Source organism: Triticum urartu, chromosome 3A (genome assembly GCF_056163025.1).
Source record: "Triticum urartu cultivar PI428250 chromosome 3A, HENAU_Tu73, whole genome shotgun sequence".
NCBI lineage: Eukaryota > Viridiplantae > Streptophyta > Magnoliopsida > Poales > Poaceae > Triticum > Triticum urartu.
The window spans coordinates 422,446,633-422,461,280 of NC_141875.1; positions in this window are offsets into that span (position 1 = coordinate 422,446,633).

Here is a 14,648-nt window from a genome sequence, read left to right on the forward strand (position 1 = left end):
ATCTAGTCCGTACTACACTTCGTGTGTGTATTTGCTTGGCTTGTAAAGGCGGCAAAAACAGCGCTTCTGCCCTACACATGTAAGAAGAAGAAGAAGCCTAGAAACATGAAATCCACCCTTTCTTTTTCTTTTGCTTTCCCAAAGTGTCCTCCAATTCTTCCTCCTTCCCATCCGGAAAGAGAGAGAAGTGGGCATGCAAGCACGCTTTGTCTCCATACCCTGTGTATTCTTCTTGTGACTGCATCAGCTTTTCTTACACGAGGCTTGTCAACGCTTCATCTCCATCATTATTTGTTAACATCAGTTAAGCGATCCAGCTCATATTTGGTCACCAGAATACAAAAATCCAATTCGGCTCTTGGAGCGTATGCTCCTGTCTGTCAAAAACACCTTCTGCAAATGCCAATTTTTTTGGAAAAGAAATAGATGTATTCATTGTCACACCCAAATGCTACCTGGAATTTTAATGAAAAACTTAGTATTTTGACCCGTGCAAAAAAATAAATTAAACGCCAAATGTGACCTTAAAATGTTACACTTAAATTTGTTTTTTACCGACAAAGCATTGTTGTCTCGTTTCCCATGAAAATTGTCAAATACACTTGTTAGATTAAAAGGCAGGTTCTATAGTACGGTGATTCGACCCGCAATGTTGTATGTCGCTGAGTGTTGGCCGACTAAAATGTGACATGTTCAATAATTGGGGGTAGTGTAGATGCGTATGTTGAGACGAATGTGTGGCCACACAAGAAAGGATCGGGGCCGAAATGATGATATATGAGATAGAGTTGGGTAGCATCAATTGAAGAGAAGCTTGTCCAACATCGTCATGAGATGGTTTGGGTATATTCAGCGCAGGCTTACAGAACCTCCAGTGCATAGCGAACGACTAAAAGCGTGCTGATAATGTTAAAGACAGGTCGGGGTAGGCCAAACTTGACGTGCAAGGAGTCCATAAAGAAAGATCTGGAGGACTGGAGTATCACCAAAGAACTAGCCACGAACACGGGTGTGTGGAAGCTTGCTATCCATGTGCCAGAACCATGAGTTGGTTGCGAGATCTTATGAATTTTAGTTCTAACCTATCCCAACTTGTTCGGGACTAAAGACTTTGTTGTTTCTTGTTCTTGTTGTTGTATTTGTTAGACTAACATGAACATCCACACAAAAAATCAGAATTTTTTAAACTCATTTACAATTTATTTTGAATTTAGTATAAATCATGCTCCCCAGAACCAAAATGGCCCTCCCACCAGAATAGCACAGTTCCATCATATGATTCTACCATGGCAGACACTTCCTATCAGTAGCCTACACAAATAAATCATTAGACCACTCATGCACCATCGATTTAGCTTTCATCTGACGGCCGAGATATACCAAGTAATCGCTTGCCTTGTTCAAACCCTCCTCTGTGATGCAGCCATGTCTACATGATCCCACTAATCTCGCTTATTTACTCTCCCCGAACTAAATTTCTCACCTTGGTTCCCCTCTCTTGCTTGCAACCCACCTCAATGCCCAACACATCATCCACCTGCGATGCCCCTGTGCTCTCCATCGATGCTCCAGATTTGATCCCCTTCATCTAGTCTTTTAATCAACTACATTCTGATCTCTCCATCCATCGCACCGCCGAGATTATATCCCTTGCACCCCACCACCCCTTTGGAGATGGACACATTGAGGTGCCCCATTGGCAGCTGCCGCAGGTCATCGCCTCCGGTCTCCTTCCATTGACGCTCCATTAATGCAAGATGCGCAGAGCTCTCACGATTGAGAAACTCCTGTAGCCACACGACATGATCGTTGTCATGAGTGCTCTGCTCACCGCCCCCACCTTAAGGAGATACACCGCTACCCAAGTAGAAAACAATTAACGCAAGCAATGAAAGTGTAATTACATATCTGTGCTGCTTGTTCATGGAAGCAAATTATCCTTTCGATAGATGAAAATTTTATTTCATTGGAAACTCATCCTAGTTTGTTCGAATCATGTGCCAAGTTGAAAGACAAAAAAATCTTCTCGGTGGAAACAAGTTAATCTTTCGTTTGAAGCAAGTTATCTAGCCCATGGAATCAATTTCTTAATGCTTTTGAAGCAATATAAAATGTTTTTACACGATGCACAAGATTATGTTATAACCAAGAGCATAAATTTGTTGTCTCCAATGCATACAATGCTAATTCTATTAAATTAGAGCAAATTTCAAGGGAAGCTCAATTTTCAATCGACGTCATCATAAATTTTTGCATTGAGAACAAACATTGCAGCAAATTTCATCAAACGTGGATGCTAAAGCTCGGATAGGTGAAAGCCTAAATTTGTTGTGTTTAAAAGAGAACCATCTAAAACTAAATTTTTTGTAGATTAGATAGAAGCAAACTCCCACTCCATGGGAAGCAAACAAGAATTCCGATTGAAGTATTTCATAAGGAGGCATACTAGTAAATGGCGGGGAAACTCCTTTTGGAGATAATTTGTTTCCTTAACAACCGAGAAATTGTTTTCCCAAGAAGATGCACAAGAGGGTGTGCCCTACACCACCTACGCCGACATCAACAACTTCAAGGGCTCCATCAACAACATGAACAACCTCGTCGCGTCCTTTCGAGACACGTCTGCGTACATGGCCAACAACTTCTCTGAGTGGAGCCAAGAATGGGCGCAATATTACCCACCTCCATGATAATCTCCTTGAGTTTGGGCTTGCGAAATCTTAAGCTTGCAGAGGTTACTTCCATGTCTATATCAAGATGTGACATAATTTATTTTTAAGTTATAATGAGGTTGTACTTCAGCTCACTGTCAAACACTCGTCTTGGTTTGTTCCACTTTGCTTTTTATCTGGTTTTGGTTTTGGTTTGTTTTCTTTCTTGTTGGTTGCAATCTTTTTGCAAGTTAGCTTTCAAAAAAAAATAGAATAAGGTTTTCTTTTGCTTCACTCTTTTCCTTTTACCTTGGATTTTCATTCGCATTCTTGTTTATATTTTCAGAGCGGAGTTGATCTGCGCCGCACAACGTGGAATGTGTCCATAAGGAAGAGAAGCATGGAAATTCATGATCGTGAAGGTATGTCCTGCGACTCCCGTCTTTGCATTTGAATTGTTTAAAATAGTTGTAGTTGTAGTATGTGTGAAATATTTAAGTGGGAGTAAGTCTTGACGGTTAAAACAAATGTTTTGTTCTCGTCGGGAAATTAATTCAATAACTTTTGTTCCGTTTAATCTACATAATCGAGACCTGTCGTGAGACTCGTTTTTAAAAGAAAGTGATGTTAACAAAGAATAATCATGCATATGAGAAGGTTCTAGAAAGACATGGGTGCTGAGAAAAGTTGTAGAGAAGATGATGTTAACAATACTCAACCCATAGTGCTAATTTTAAAAGACTCAATAGCACTTGTGGATTAAGCTCTCCAGAGGAACCCAGTTCAAAGGTGCCCAAGATTGTGCCAAAATCTATTTTGCATTTTTACATGGCACTTTAGCTTCTCGCTGGTGCCATGGCCTTGTCATTATACGTGTGTTTATGTGTGTAAATGTGATTTTGTCACCTTTCTTGATGTTATGCTAAGAACTCCGCTGGCCAATGAACCATTCACCAGAGTTCCGGCTTGAATTTCGGTTGTGAGTGTGTTAACTTTCGTAGTGGCAACACTGCAACGAACATTATTCGGTATTCTCTTGGAAAGTGTGTGTGTATGTGGTAATAAATGAATACTAATAGAAAGATACAACATATTGGTGCATAGTACTCAAACTTAAGCCACAATGAAACTCTATGCATGTGATATTTCATTGGCATAATCCCGTCACTGGACAACAAAACTTTCAGCACACGATGATTGAAAGAAGTGCTTGAGAGACTTGACGAGGAGAGACTCGTGGGTCTTAGCGAGTTACTCTAGTATCATGTTGTCTTTGCATACCTTTCACTTTCATAATTTATGTTTTCATTGCTCAAGAAAGAAAAATTCTCTTTCGCGTGTTCCTCACATGCAAGTGTTAACTAGAAGAAATAGAATAAAAGCTAATTTATTGTTTTTTCTAGTTGGGCAAGAGCTTCGTGTTGATTATCTTTGCTTTACTAACACTTGCATAATAACCATGCCACCACTTGCGTAATGACTAATGAGGAGGCACTTCCTTGCGTGCGAAGATATAGCTGGTTGGTCCGAGCTGTGAGTGGGGGGAACATTTTTTTCGTGAAATACAGAGGCCCTTCCGATGGGTCCTAGCTGTCAGGTGCAAGAATCATTATTTTGTGCCTAACAAGGAGGCATTTCCATGTGTGCGGCCGTGGACCCAGCTGTCAGCGTCTCCACGTACAATCCACTTCCAATGGATGTCGTTCGTTGACCACGCCACGCCGAGAGCGCCAGGGCGGTGGACGATGGCGAGGCCTAGGAAGAGAAAGACACGGAGCCGGGGAAGACTCGACAGTGGTTGCTCACACGGTGGGGAGTATGAGGGTTTACTGGTTCGGCTGCCGTCGCCAGAAAATAACAGGAGGTGTGGGTGAGTAGAGGAATGGCCTAGCCAGCAATGGAGTAGGGTGGGGCGGTGCGGCCTGTGCGCCAGCACAGCCGGCCACGGGAGGCGGGAGCAGGCAGTCCCACCGGCGCTGGTTTGGGCGGCTGGAGCAAGAAGATCAGATATTGAAGAAGCAGCACGGTCGTCAGATGAACATCCAACGGTCACTACTACTAGAATCGTTTGTGGACTAAGTTGACAAAGCCTTTCGTACACGTCAACCTAGCAGACCCATAAGTCAGCCTCCAAATCTGTCCCAAACAGCATACATTCCGAAATTTCTAGCCAGATTCAAATTAATTTAAAAATTAAACATAACTTAATTTAAATCCAATGAAATTTTACCCACACAAAAACAATGAAATTTAAAATATCAAAATCCAAAAGCAAAAAGTATTTTGGGACTAATTGCCCGTTTGCTGTGTTTTTTCATTTTACAGCTCATTTATTATTATTTATAGCCCATTTCTTATTACTTATAGCCCATTTTCTGGGCAAGCCCAAATGCATCCCTCCTCGTCTTGAAAGATTTCCGGCCCAGCAGGGCGTAGAAAAGCAAGTAGGCCTACGTTGGTTATTCTGCAAAAAACAAAATAGCTGGGCTAGCCATTTTCAGAAAGAAAAAAAACCGGGCTGGTCATGTGGTAAACATATGAAATAAAAAGCCTGGGCTAGACGGGCCACAGGTCCTGCACAACCCAGTTGATACCCTTCTCCGTCCCGGAAAAAAAATTACTGTGCGTGCTGCTGGGTCCCTACTGTCATCCTCACCATGTACAATCATCTTCTTATTCCTCTCAGTTGTTGACCATGTTGACAACACCGGAGGGCGGCGCCGCGGCAAGCGAACCAAGGCGGAGGACGATGGTGAGGCCTCGGACAAGAACGAACAGGAGCCGGGGAAGATGCACAGAGTTTTAGGGTGCGATGTGGCCACGATGCGTGTGCGGCAGCACAACCACCCGTGGGAGGCAGAAGCAGGCGGTCCCGCCGGCGCTGGTTTGGCTTTGGCGGCTGGAGGAAGAAGAGACTGAAGAAATACGACAGACGTTGAATGTCAATCCAATGGTCAAGGTTGGCACAATCGTTTGTTGACTAAGCCGACATCAAGTAGCATACTTTTTTATATATAGGAAGAAAAGAAAAACCGGGCTTGTTCGCCTGATAACATTCCCAAAACTGCGACCGTTTGATCTTGCATCACAACTAAAACTGCGAGGAAAATGCGTTTGTCTTCCGTCCTCTTCCCAGGGAACGTTCGCCACATAAGTGACTAGCACCCTTGGTTTTCAACCAAGAGGTCTTGGGTTCGAGTCCCAGGAACTCTCAATTTTGTCCTCCTTCCTTCCTCACAAAAAAGAAAAAAAATCAAAGACTTGAGAAGGCGTATAGAACAAGCTAGTGTATCAGTAAAGAGACGTTGTTGAGTTTTAGAAAAAAGAGAGACGTGCTCCTGTAGCTGGTTCGAATTCAAACCTAGACTATGACTATATATGGTGCTATTCTACTCTGCAAGTAATGAAACTGACATATCCGACGTTCGCTTCTCCTCTTCTCTACTTACTCTGCCTAGCATCAGAAACTCTAGCCGCATCAACCATGTATGATGCATGCTCGTCCACCTGCTCTTCAGTAGGCAACAACTAGATATGCGCCAAGTCATCACCCGTACCATCGCCTGTGGGTCTCATCACACCCCCGCCGGCACACGCACCGCAGCCGGTTGCTCATCGCAACCCGCTGCCGTCGGTGTGGTGCCACTGCTGCAAATCACATAGAGTCATTCGTCGCATCTCAACCACAATCCTCAACCCTGGCCGAGTCTTCTACAAATGCTGAAATCATGGGGTAATAATATGTTTAAGTGTTGTTCTGTTGCTTTTAATTGTTGATTTTTTAATAGTTTAGTTGATGATCTTCCAATTTGATTCATGCAGAAAAGGGAATATTCGTGTGATTTGTATTTCTGGGAAGTTGCTGATGTGGGGGAATGCAACTACGTTGATTATTTGGTTAGCCGAGGAATCCCAATACCAGCAGGTTGGGGTGTTGGACAAGTAACTGAAGGAACGGCAGAAAAGGAAGATGCAGAGCAAAAAGGTTAAAGATGCAGTTCCTCTGATCATGGCCAAGCAACAACTGTTGAATGGCCTTGACAGCAATGAGGAGATGAAAGAGCTTGTGAAGATAATGGGCAAAATTGATGTGCTTTGTAGGATGATTGTCTCTTTATTTGCAGTGTATGTAGCACTCGTGATGTATTCAGTGGCTATGACATGAGAAATTTGCTGAAACTAGTAATGAATGAAACATGTGTAGCAGGCTGGGCGTAGTGTTGTGAACATCTAATGATTTCTATTAACGGAAATCGGGAGGGGGGTATCCCCTTTTGCTCATAAATAAATAAATAGTAGAGGCCCTCTTGGTAATAAATAAATAAATTAGCAGAGGCCTTGTCGAGTTAGCTTTGTTCCCATTCGAAGACGTCAAGCAAATTGCAGTCCAACAGCAAACTATGTCATCAAATTCAAATTTCACAACCAAATATGAGTACAACGAAACAACAATGTCATCATATTTTAGTCGTCATACAATCACCAAACACAAATCAATATACATAACAAGTGATGTTCTCATAGCAAAATAGTAAACAACACGTTCATCAGGTTTCAGTTGTCATAGCAAACACAATTTCACATAGTAGACAAAAAACGTCTTCTAACAGGCAAATACGACAAAAGCAATCTAATCATCATCCGTAGCAGCAGCGTCAACATCTTCGCCATGTGTATCAGTCTGAATCGTAATTCCTCAGAGTGTCATCTTCTTCCTCCTCAATGTCCTCAAACATTGGCTTCTTCTTAATCAACTCTTGTATGACCATAACACGACAGGCAATCTTTTCGCCAGCGTCATTGACGTGATGGTTCTCAAAGATATTAGGAACATCCGTGGAATCTTGTACATCAGGAGAAGTGTAAGCATCATCTTATTGTGCAACTTCATTTAACGAATTCCTTTGCTCAAACCTTTGCGATACTCTCCAATCATCACTACGTGCAAATGTGTTTTCCAAGAAAAATATCTGTGTTGCTTGATTTGCCAAAATAAAAGGCCCGTTGGTCTGGTACGCTGCCTTGACATTGATGGATTTGAAATAATCATCATCTCTAGGTTTTGCGATCCTGGAAAACAGGTTATACCAATAACAGCACAACAGAACCACACACCGATGATCCTCGAAACTGGAGATATACTGCAACTGAACAATGTCTATTATGTTAGCATACATTTCAGTTGTCTCTCTGCCGTACATATCCGTGCTCATGATGGCACTGTTTTGTGTCTTCCTGCCTTCATCGCGTGCAAGGGTGTTGTAGCGCACATCTCCGACAACGCAAGATTCATAATGTCTTACTTGAGTATCAGGACCCATTGCTAGTGCGTAAAGGGCATCATCAACTACTTGCCCATCGTCCCGCATCTTCTAAACATATGGTTAGAAAATAGACAAGTTGATCATCTTATGTACTCAATATATTAAAAAACTGATAGTGCAATTCAAAAGCTTACATAGCTCTTGAACCATTTCGCAAATCCTACCATAACCAGTTTGTCAATGTTTCTTGGATTTTGTGGCAGTAACTCCTTTTTGTAGATGCTGCACAACATAGTGATCACGTCAAACATCTAAATATATAAGAATGTGCTGCAAGTTTAGTAGATTACGATGTATAAAAGCTGCCGTACTTAGCACTTACTTGATATAAGGTAGTATCTCAGGACAGTTATTCAACACATACCAAACCATTTTGTCCAAATCGTTAGGTTTGTCCTCTTGTCGACTCTTCCCTATAACTCGAACAGAATAATCGAAAACATTGAGCCCCAGATTGTCTTCACCCACCTCTTTGCTAAGCTGGTCAGCTGTTTCAATGTATTTTGAGCAGAATGTCAACGCTTCTGTAGCAATGTAGGCCACTGCAATGGAACCCTCAGGTCTAGCTCTGTTCCTAACATAGCCCTTGAAAGTTCCTAGTTGCCTTTGGGTACATCCATCCATACCGTACTGGACCTCTAAGTAGTGCCTCATCACGTAGATGAATAGCCAAATGCACCATCACATCAAAGAAGGCTGGAGGATATATCTTCTCAAGGTCGCATAAGATAGTTGGTATCTTGTCTCTAAGATGCTCCAATGCATCTATCCTGATATTGCTACTGCAGAGTTCCTTGAAGAATTGTCCCAACTCTGCAACTGCTCTGTATAAGTCAGGGCGGCCCAATCCTCTAAGGATAACAAGTAAAACCCTTTGAAGTAGGACTTGGCAATCATGAGTTTTCAACCCTTGTAACTTGTTTCCATCTGCACTGACTCTCCTTTCAGGGTTGGAAGCAAATCCATGTGGGAATCTCACACATGACAGGACCTCGAAGAATTCTTTTCTTTTTACCTTGTCGAAGACATACACGGCTGGTGCCATATCCCGTGGTTTAACTTCATCTTCCACCTGCAAATCCTTTCTGACACCCAGGTGTGTCAAATCAATCCTAGATTTTAAGGTATCTTTTGTCTTGCCTTCAATATTGAGAAGTGTGCCGATAATGCTGTCACATATATTTTTCTCGATGTGCATCACATCAAGATTATGCCACAGAACCAAATCTTTCCAATAGTCCAAGTCCCACAAAGTGGACCTGCGGGTAAACAATAATCTTTCTTCTGCCCTGCCACGCTTCCTTTTCCCGCTAGGATTACCAGGATGGTTTCCTAGTGTAATATGCCTGACCTTCTCTAATTCCACTTGCAACTCATCAGTGGTGATCCTCTTTGGTGCATCACGGTTTTCATGCTTTGCATTGAACACATGTCTTCGATATTTTGTAGGACACGGCTTGTCCTTGGCAAGGAAACGACGGTGTCCAATGTAACAGATCTGGCTAAGTATTCCGCATGACAACGGATTCCTGTCACAGCGAACACATGCATTGTAACCATGTGTCGTTCGCCCTGACATAGTGCCCAAAGCTGGATAATCATGGATGCACCAAATTATAACAGCACGCAGAAAGAAATCAGCTGGTGGGCTGCTATATAGGCCTCGAGTGAGAACACACCTCCATAGATGTTGAAGTTCCTCCACAAGAGGCTCCATGAATAAATCAAAATCTTTTTTAGGACTTTTTGGACCTAGGATGAGCAAGGCCGTCATGTAGTTTGATTCTTTGGTGCAGACATTTGGAGGCATGTTGTAAGGGATAACAAGCACTGGACACATGCTCTATGTCGTGCTTTGGTGGCCAAATGGGTTAAATCCATCTAAAGCTAAGCCAAGTCTAATGTTTCTCGGGCCAACAGCAAACTTTTTGTGTTTTTGATTGAAGCTTTCCAGTCACTACCATGAGATGGATGGCTCATTACATTCAGATCTCTGTACTCCTGGTTCCTAGAATGCCACAGTACATCCTCTCTTGTTTCTGCATCATGAAACAACCTCTACAATCTTGGTATAATTGGCAGAACATTATGAGGAATCCTCTTCACAGCATCGCCATCTTTCCATCTTGATGATTCGGACATTCACTTAAGTTGGCATAATCCTTTCGGAACAGAATAGAATTATTCTTACAAACATGGATCATATCATATCCAATTCCAACTGCATGAAGGAAATTCTTCATTTTACTGTAGGTGTGTGGCAGCTCAGAGGCATCTGGGAAAGATTTGCGGAAAGCAGCCAACATCACATCGAATGATTTTTTGGTCATCCATCCGCTCAGATGTCTTCACCTGAAGAAAGGTGACCATAGCTGAGAATACCGATAGCTTATTTCCTGGGGTGACAGCCACGTTGCATGGTTCCAACATGCGGGCCCATCGTTTTTCTTCTGCAGGTGAAAGTTCACGAAATGCACGAGCATTTCGTAGCATTGTTTCAATGTTGGTCAAACTCACTGGCTCCGCCACCACCACCTCCTCCTCTTCCACCTGAGCATCAGGCAGATCAAGATGGTGATCTGCTGCTTCCAGATAGTCAGTAACATTGACGTTCACAGCTTCACCATGATGAACCCACCTATTATATGTGACCGACATCCCATACAAGTGTAGATGATTTGCATAGTTGACTGGGGTCTTGTAAATGAATTGACACAACTGCTACATGGGCAGAGTGTTGGAGATATGCCCTAGAGGCAATCATGTGATGATGATATTTCCATATGTATTCATGAGTCCTTTGTATTGTCCTTGAGCATCATCAATGATATGTATCAATAAGTATGTGACTTGTTTGTGGAACTATGTATTGTATGATGATTGTTCTAATGGTCCCTAGTTGATAAGGCTATGCGGACACATATCCTTGACTAGTATACGACTAGGTTGATGACTATGTTTCACAAGTCATGTGCATGGAGATGCTAAACCGATAGTATGGACTCAGAGATGGAGATCACTGAGTCGGACAGACCCACTTTGAGACGCAACAAGATATAGTCATATGTTAGTCTCAAGTACAATGTCTATGCCATGTCCTAGACCTGAGGTCCTCGCATGTTCTCGGGATGAGGATCGACTCACTTAGGGTCTATCAAACGCTACTCTGTAACTGGGTAGTTATAAAGGTAGCTTTCGGGTGAGTCGTGAGACATGCCATGAGACATGGTTGACCAAGAAGGGATTTGCCTCTCCTATTTGGAGAGATATTCTCTGGGCCCTCTCGAGTGATCAGATTTGGAAAGCATGGCCATGCGACTTGGATTAAGTGTTAACCCAGTTCAGGAATCTATATCACGGTTTCGAGAAGAGAGGTTGAGCTATCACAAGGGTGACAAGTACTCGCCTTGAGCTTGACAAAAAATATCGTGAGGCAAAAGGAATGTTGCATATGACACATTGTCGAGGTTTGTCAAACGACTTTACGCATACATGGGAGTTGGCATGTTCTGCTAGGAGCTGCTACCAACTATCGACTTGGTCGTGTCCATGCGTACGTGAACCTAAAGGGTCGCACACTTAAGGGGCTGCAACCCATTCAGATTGGATTCGAGTGGAAAATGGATGTGGACTCCTAGTGGGCTCAAGTGTTGAGCCCACCTCGGAGGTCTATATAAAGGGGAGTGGGCGCACCACTTAGGGTTGATCTAATCTGACTCTGGTTAGCCACTGCCACTCCCCACTCCCATGCTGTGTGACCGGACCTAGCAGTCCACCACTCGACGCTGCTCCCCGCATGTGTGGATACCTTGGAGGCATCGCATCTACGGTGCTTGGACGAACCGTTCGAGGGAACCGTGAGGTGCTGTTCGCGGGAGATCACCGTTCATGGGTCTTCGCTGTTCGAGGGAGATCGGCGACGCAAGGATGAGATGGCCCGGGAGATCGGCTACACGCACCACCAACTCTACTTCCGCTGCAGTGACTCGCGTCTAGTGGTAAACCCGATCTCGTAATCTATTTCCAGCAGCATGATCTTGGGTGCGCGGTAGAAAATTTTATTTGACGCTAGCGTAGTGTACCGCATGTTCCAACAGTGGTATCAGAGCCTCTGTTGTATGGTGATAGATTCGATGATATGCATATGAGATATGTAGATAGGTTCACGTGCGGGTCGATGAGATCGGCCGCGCACGTCAGTGTTGAAGATTGGTTTCGTGATCTTGCTTCCGTGATCGTGACGCAGAGGTCGTGACACGAGTTACCCCTACCGGTCAGTTTTCCTCCATTGGGGTAGACAGTGGAACGTAAATCCGGATGCAGCACGTGAAGATCAATGAGATTGATCGAATCGGAACATAGATCAACACCGTGGAAATATGATTTCCGCAATGCTGAAATCTGTTGGAGCGATCTCGGTAAAACGGCTGCAACTTTTGCATACGAACTTAGATTTTGCTCCACGACATGTCAAACTGAAGCTAACGAAAAGTTGGATTAGCGACGAAATGCAAAACACGATTTCGGCGCTTCTGGCTAGGCCAAAATCCGCTTGGAAAATAGAGTTTCAGGAGGTTTTATATTCGGCGGTAGAACGTCTGACTCGTTTTTGCAGGGAATGCTTGTGATTTGTTATAGCCCATGAATGTTGCTTGTGTATATTGTTTTATGACCTGCGTGTCATGAGTGCTGCAACCGGTAGGAGCCATATGGTTGTCCCATTATTGTATTAATGACCTGCATGTCAACATGAGAAGCCATGTAATGTAATTTACTTTCAGTAGCTATTAGTTTGTAATAGCATAGTATCTTATGTAACACTTGGCGGTTGACACCATGGCATGGAGATGGAGATCGCCACAAGGACAACCATGCATGGAGATGGAGATCACCATGGGCAGACCGCGCACGTGGAGATGGAGATCACCATGCGCTGTGAAAAGGGGCTATACCATGTCACACATATATAAAGTGCTTGTGAAAGTCTATCCCTTTTATGCACCCTTCTTTTGCATGGTAGATGTTTTAAGTAGGGTGATCCCTCAAATAATTTCAAGTATATATGCCTCCCCAATTGCTGCACCTTCACATGTCAAGCATATTTAGTGGTGGGCCTATAAAATTAGGGTGCTACTAGATCTCCTTGAAGTGATGGGTTTGTGTCGGACACTTACACACGAAGCATTGGTTGACTTGTTGTGGCTATCAAAATAGTTTTGGGCCACGAGACATAGGAGTTGGCGAGGCATGAGATGTCCCCAACAACAAGAGTCGTATGGAGATACGATTAGCAAGAGTTGCTTACCGAGTGATCTTATCTTCTAGCAGTGATGCAAAAGCTCACTAGTCGGCATGATCATCTTGGATCTTGAATCACTAAGTATCAACGGAGGGATGTTGATTTTAGTGGGAGTAATGATCTTATTAAAATGTTTAATATGAATTACTCTTCATGAATACATGTCTTAGTATTTTGCATATTTCTGTTGTAGATCAATGGCACCACCTGCTCAAGTTACACCTTTTGCGTTGAAATCAATCCTGGAAAAAGATAAATTGAATGGAACAAACTTTACCACCTGGTATAGAAACCTGAGAATTGTTCTTAGGCATGAGAAAAAGGAACAAGTTCTAGAGAACCCACTTCCAGAGGAACGTGCCGATAATGCTAATGCCACAACCAAAAATGCCTACTAGAAACTCGTTGATGAATCAAACGAGATCAGTTGTCTCATGCTGGCTTCTATGGAGCCTGATCTGTAGGAGCAGTTCAAAAATATTGAGGCTTTCGATATGATCAAGAATCTCAAGAGCATGTTTCAAATGTAGGCCAAGACTGAAAGGTTCAATGTCCATCGATCCTTGATGGATTGTAAGCTGAAAGAGGGTGATCCACTAAGCCCGCATGTGATCAAGATGATCAGGTACATGCAAGCTCTGGATCGGTTGGGCTTCCCACTTGGGAACTGATGTCTACTACACATCCTTTTTCTTGTAGACGTTGTTGGGTCTCCAAGTGCAGAGGTTTGTAGGACAGTAGCAAATTTCCCTCAAGTGGATGATCTAAGTTTTATCAATCCGTAGGAGGCGTAGGATGAAGATGGTCTCTCTCAAGCAACGCTGCAACCAAATAACAAAGAGTCTCTTGTGTCCCCAACACACCCAATACAAGGGTAAATTGTATACGTGCACTAGTTCGGTGAAGAGATGGTGATACAAGTGGTATATGGATAGTAGATATGGGTATTTGTAATCTGAAAATATAAAAACAGCAAGGTAACTAATGATAAAAGTGAGCGTAAACGGTATTGCAATGCGTTGAAACAAGGCCTAGGGTTCATACTTTCGCTAGTGCAAGTTCCCTCAACAATAATAACATAATTGGATCACATAACTATCCCTCAACATGCAACAAAGAGTCACTCCAAAGTCACTAATAGCGGAGAATAAACGAAGAGATTATGGTAGGGTATGAAACCACCTCAAAGTTATTCTTTCCAATCAATCCGTTGGGCTATTCCTATAAGTGTCACAAACAGCCCTAGAGTTCGTACTAGAATAACACCTTAAGACACAAATCAACCAAAACCCTAATGTCACCTAGATACTCCAATGTCACCTCAAGTATCTGTGGGTATGATTATACGATATGCATCACACAATCTCAGATTCA